The 6000-nt window shown below is 31.4% G+C and overlaps 1 protein-coding gene across 1 annotated transcript in view; it reads right to left on the bottom strand.

Moving 5' to 3' along the window:
* Positions 1-2564, bottom strand: part of LOC143202626 (uncharacterized) — a 100551-nt gene extending 97987 nt beyond the window's left edge. The window contains exon 1 of the mRNA XM_076414281.1: positions 2270-2564. The gene's annotated coding sequence lies outside the window, so the exon portion shown is untranslated. The remainder of the gene's footprint in view (positions 1-2269) is intronic.
* Positions 2565-6000: the final 3436 nt, after the last annotated feature.

Genomic DNA, 6000 nt, shown 5'->3' on the forward strand with positions numbered 1-6000 from the left:
AAACAAAATATCATTGACAGATAATGTTTTTTGTAACTGCCTTCTGTATCACCCCCTTTGGTGATTTAAATAACAATATGTATAAACCAATATCTAATATGTATAAACATAAAGCAAAAAATATGTAAACCAAAAAGTTACAGAACTCACCTTTGAGCTCACAAAATCAAATCAAACAGTGCAGGAGAAAATCGTAGTTCACAGAATACGATCACAATGACTAAAAGTTCCCATTCCATCACTGAGTCGTTATCCAATATTAAACTAAGACGTCCACAGTACCAAATTCAAGCACAAGGGCCTCAGGTTGAACGATGACATTTCCCACAATAGGCAATATTCGGAGTGTTCGACACGAAAGAGAACGAGGTAGGGTCGGTACCACCTTTCCCGCGGTGGCCGTTTTTTTGGTTGGTCTAACGATTCAACGGTACCGCCCTCTCATACGCACCGTCACAGTTTTCCTAAAAGGCAATTCGATGAAAGTGTACAGTGTGTCTTTATATTGATTGGAAACATATCCATCCTTGTTGGTTAATGTTAAGGATGTTAAGGTTTTAGAACATTTGATCACAAGAAAATGATTGATGGGAAATAGTGTGATTTAATTTTTGTATGTCTTGGTATAAAGTAGCGGTATATTGATATTCATATTGATTGAAAACCTGTCCTTGCTTAAATATGTTATGTGATAGTGTTAAGAATGTCTTTACAACATTAAATTATAGTGATAAAGTTACATATAACATAAAATATAATACCAACTGCTTATTATATATATATATATATATATATATATATATATATATATATATATATATATATATATATATATTTTATTTATTTATTTATTTATTATTTCTATTCTAAATGAGAATTTTGAGTTAATTTGAAGTGATTTTTAATAGAAAACGAAAAATTCACTAACCATTAATATTTCGTCACATTTAATTTTATTTGAATATAATATGGTTTCTCCTTGATAAACCATTGTGTCCTAGAAGTTTAAATTTCCTGTTTAATTGAAGTATACTACTGTAATTCACGGCTGTTAGAAGATTTTGTGAATATACTTCATCAATATCAACGTGTAAACGTTGGTGTTGAAATTAGAAGCTCAAATAAAATGAAACTGTAAATATAATTACTAGCTATTGCTAAAGCTGAACATTGTGATAATCCATTCCATCCATCCATCCATCCAGTGGTAGTCGCCATGTGTTATTTCCGTTGATTATTATTTGTTCTGGATAACGCCACTTACTAAGACGCTTCTCTCTAAAATATATATGGTCTAATTGAGCAGTACTTCACTGTAACACTTGGGTAGCCTTAACAGAAGTGTAATTTTTTATCAAAAAATGGAGTAAAACAATGAGCAGTATTCTAAAAAATTGTAACTTGCGCAATTGTATATATGAATGGATATTTCCAATATCAATTCTTAATATTGTCGTCTGATTTAGCTTCTTCGGTCTTTTGTATGTTTCTTAATTCCCTTCAACAGTATAGTCTAATGCTAATTAAGGAGATGAAAACTGACATTAAATGATTATAAATGATAAAAAGACATTAAAATTAAGAACTATTCGAAAGTTTGTTTCAAAAGCCTTAATATCTCTTATTATTTGATCACGACAGAATTCATAAATAATACAAGAGAAATTAATATATTTCTTAGTAACATTATTTTATTACAGCTACAACATTCTTCCAAAATATAGTGATGCGTTTGAAAACGGTTCCTTTTTAAATTTATCTATGGGGACAACTCATCAACTTTTCAACATATTCTAGATTTTTTGTTATTTATCTATATTGTTTATTACAATTTCAATCTGACTTATTTGTTCTATCGATATTATTTTCTTGTTTCCTGTTTAAAATATATACATATATACATACACATACACACACACACACACACACACACACACACACACACACACACACACTATATATATATATATATATATATATATATATATATATATATATATATATATATATATATATATATATATATATATATATATATATATATATATATATATATTATTAAATAAAATACAAATTTATTAATAAATGATTTTAAATTTTTCTGATAAAGAAATAATGAATTAAATTAAGTTCTTTTTCATCAACATTAGTTTCAGTTCGTTAATAAAAGCTAATTAATCAATTCCATTTTATTCCATATTTTACTTAGGCAGAAAGATGCTAAAGGTACTAAGTACTTATTATGGTGCATTAAACTTTAAAACCCTACCTTGGTACTTATTGCTCGACGAAAATAAATCCCAACACTTATAAGCGGCAGAAACGATTCACATACATAGTACCGCACCAAAAACAAACCGTAACCAGTAGTACCGAGGAAGAAGAAAAGAAATCGATATCCGAATTGCTGCGACAGTCAGTCCGATTTTTCCTAAAGAGCTAGCCGACGAATTCACGGCGGGTTGCTGCTGGTACCGGGTCGTACTTCGTGACGTACCGATGACGACTGCTGGTTAGGTACTCATTGTTGACTTTATCACACTGTTCTGTCGGGCATAACGCTTTTAAGAGCTCTTTGTCGAATGGCCGCTATTCGAAAAATCTATTTTCGCCGCCCGAACAGTACCACCTTTTCCTCGACTATATTCTCGGGTACTACTCGTTTTTTTTTGTTCAGTCTTGGTCGACTGGGTTGTTGAATAAATCGCCTAAATTATACCTTTTTCTTATTTATATAAATACCGATTGAGTCTAGTGTATCTTATATCAACTAACGTCTGATTTCTTTTTAGTCAAACATTACATTTATTTATCAATGTAGTTTCATTTAAGAAAACAAAACGCTTTATAGATACTTCCATACATATTTTATATACTTGTGCAAAGTTGTTTTGAATATAAATAATATATAGATAGTTTTTAATAATATAGTTTTAATATATAGTTTTTGCTGTTTATTTTTGTATTTGTAATGTATCAAAATGAAACTCTTGAACTAAGTACATTAATTAATTATAACTGCATTATTGATTCATAATATTAAATGCTATTATATACTATTTTGACAACGTTTCGGTAAGAATTTCATCTGCCATCTTCAGGTCTTGCTACCGCTACCGTATGCTACCGTTCAACTCGTGTAGACGTCTATTTTTAGATATCCCACTTGTTACGCCACACATGGCTCTTCAGATCACAGTGTAAGTTATAGCTAGCGTAGTATCAGTCGCATACGTATAATAAAATTATGTTTGAATATCGGCTGTACTTTCGTTCCTTGCTGATTGCCTTTGAGGATCGTCTAAATGCCACTATTTCCTACCCAAATTTCCATGGTATTCCTATGTGGGATGGTTTTCCAAGTTTAGGTGACTTCAGATTTCAATGATCTAGGCCTAAAAAAGTGAGATACAATTCGCGTTTGGTGGCTTTACACCTTGAAATGTGATGCAGGTGCCGGGAATCCACGCACTAGGTGCCTTTCAAAGCTTGAATGTTTCTTACCTGAATAGTTTATGGCTTTAAGTACCTTCAATTCACCTCTTTTGACTTTACAGATTCAGATGCGATACTTTTGCTCGAACTCCATTTAATTATACCAAGGAATACTTCGAGTAACTGAGGAACATTTGCCAATCCAACATCAACCTGTCTTCTTTTCTGGATATTTTAATTAATCTACAGAGCAAAACAGGTATAAAAAAATTCCATCGACGTCTATTTTTAGATATCTCACACTATACCATTCTTAACACATGACTCCTCGGATCACAGTGCAATGTAATAGTACATATGTTATCTATGCAGTCTATGTAGCTAGTACAGTACTAGTCACATGTTATAACATATATCCATGCCATGCTACCTTCATATTTTTTTCTCTGTACTCCATTTCTGATTTTCGATGACTAGTTTGCACAAGTATGGCTGATGATATAGATTGCATTAATATGTTCTTGCAATTGATGCGACTGGCACGCATTGCAATACTTCAAATAACCCGATAAAGAAGGAAGCAAGTGGTATTTAGACACAAGGTTTATAAAAATAAGGTTTAATATCTTTATAATATTTCTCATTTTCAGCCACTTAAATTTAATTTTTTACTCGTACTTTACTCTTACTTTCTCCTTGCTTGTTCATCTTTGACGTGACAGTTAAGACATGACATCTTTATGATAATTGATGATAATTGTATCTTTATAGGCAACAACGGAAATTCCGACAATATCTTCTGGGATGATCCCTAAGTTGGTCACTAACCAGTCGATAGGTGTAATGCCGAGAAACTTAGTTCGGAGCCAACGGTAAATAGTAGGTTCAGTCCAGATAAACCCTCGTTGGTACAAATCAGACTTATAGACAAATGTATATTAACAAAACCAACAAGACAGCTACAGCAAAGTGTGATGGCGTATTGACCGCACTATTCCCTCCTCCTGTAGATTAGCCAAATTTTCAATCCCAATTAAAAATGTATGTATTAAGCAATGATATATTCCGTTTTATGGTTTGAAAGTATGATCTTGTTTACTCAAAATGGATGAAGACAAAAAAAAACTGCAAATGTTTACAAAATACGATGAACCAGAAACAAACAAATGCGTTAAGAAACAATTTTCATGTGCTATTAGCCACTATGTTCATAAACACAATAACTAAAACAAATCCTAAAAGGAAATTATTCAAAAGGGACTTTTGAATAATAAGGAACTAGTTAAAGACGAGTTAAAAGACTTGAATGGCCGTTAGATATCGTTGGAACCGGTGTAAGAAAGTTGAGGAAATGTTTACTAAAATATAAAACCATTTTTCAAACTTTAAATCAGTTTTTACGTTTCTGTTTCCGGAATTTTATTCTTTCCATTTCAATTTCGGATACTTATTGAACAACCTAATAAGGATACGTTCAAAAGTAAAGGCAAATTAGTTAAGCCAAATATCACTTGAAGTAATTAATCACTTCCACTAACTGTCCCACAAGATGCGTAAATTTAATCTGAGTATACTAGCTACAACTGGTTGATCTTCTCAAGATAATGTCGCCATAACACTTATCAAGATAATTTTTCACTTGAACGGTATTATTTCCAACAAGAAACAATATTTGATCAACACTCGAAGTTTCTCTTTTCGTTGTTTTGAAATGATGATACGGGGTGCTAACAAAATTCATTCCATCAGATATAAAGAAGGTTAATACAAACTTCGAAATAACATGATTGATATTGGAATAATTTATTTGAAGTTTCATCAGCATTAAAAATAAAATAGATTGCATACTGATCGTTAATAAACGTATTTTTTGTTCAAATGCTAAATATCAGAAATGTCTGTTAAATATTGTTATTCGGTAAATATGTTGTTACAAGATTGAATAAGAAATTAGGAGATATTTGTCAATTTTTATTGTGTAAACGTGTTTGGTTATATCTTATTTAGAATAAAAACAAGTTATTTGATAATCTATGGTTATCTTGTTAAATGGATATCATATATAGTAGATGCAATAAGTGCTGGCATGTGTCCTGATTGTCTTATTTTTGTCTTTAAAAGAATATTTATTGAGAAAATTGGTGCAATATAAAACATTATTGTTTGTTTTTGCTTTTTTGTTCAAAATTGGCTTTATTCATCAAGATAACCTCCATCGAGGGCCACGCAATCATTCCAGCGCCGCTCTAACATTTGAACACCACTTAAAATCCACTCAGATGATGATTGTTTTGATTCAGTAGTGAACTGAGGGATCTATATTTCATCCACTGTCACAATGTTAAATGCTGATGCAGTATAAAACCAACAGGTTCTTTTAATATCTTTACGATGTCAGCTAACTCATGCAACTTCACTTTTCGATCATTCAAAACGATTTTGTGGATTTTTAAAATATTTTCTGGTATTACCATCTTATTTGGACATCCACTGTGTTCCTCATCATCGGTGTCCTTACGGCCACGTTTGAATTCAGCAAACCAACCTTTCATTGTTGTTTCTGAT

This window comes from Rhynchophorus ferrugineus, unplaced genomic scaffold (assembly GCF_030347505.1).
Source record: "Rhynchophorus ferrugineus isolate W39M unplaced genomic scaffold, kcgeb_rfMv2 rfM9, whole genome shotgun sequence".
NCBI lineage: Eukaryota > Metazoa > Arthropoda > Insecta > Coleoptera > Curculionidae > Rhynchophorus > Rhynchophorus ferrugineus.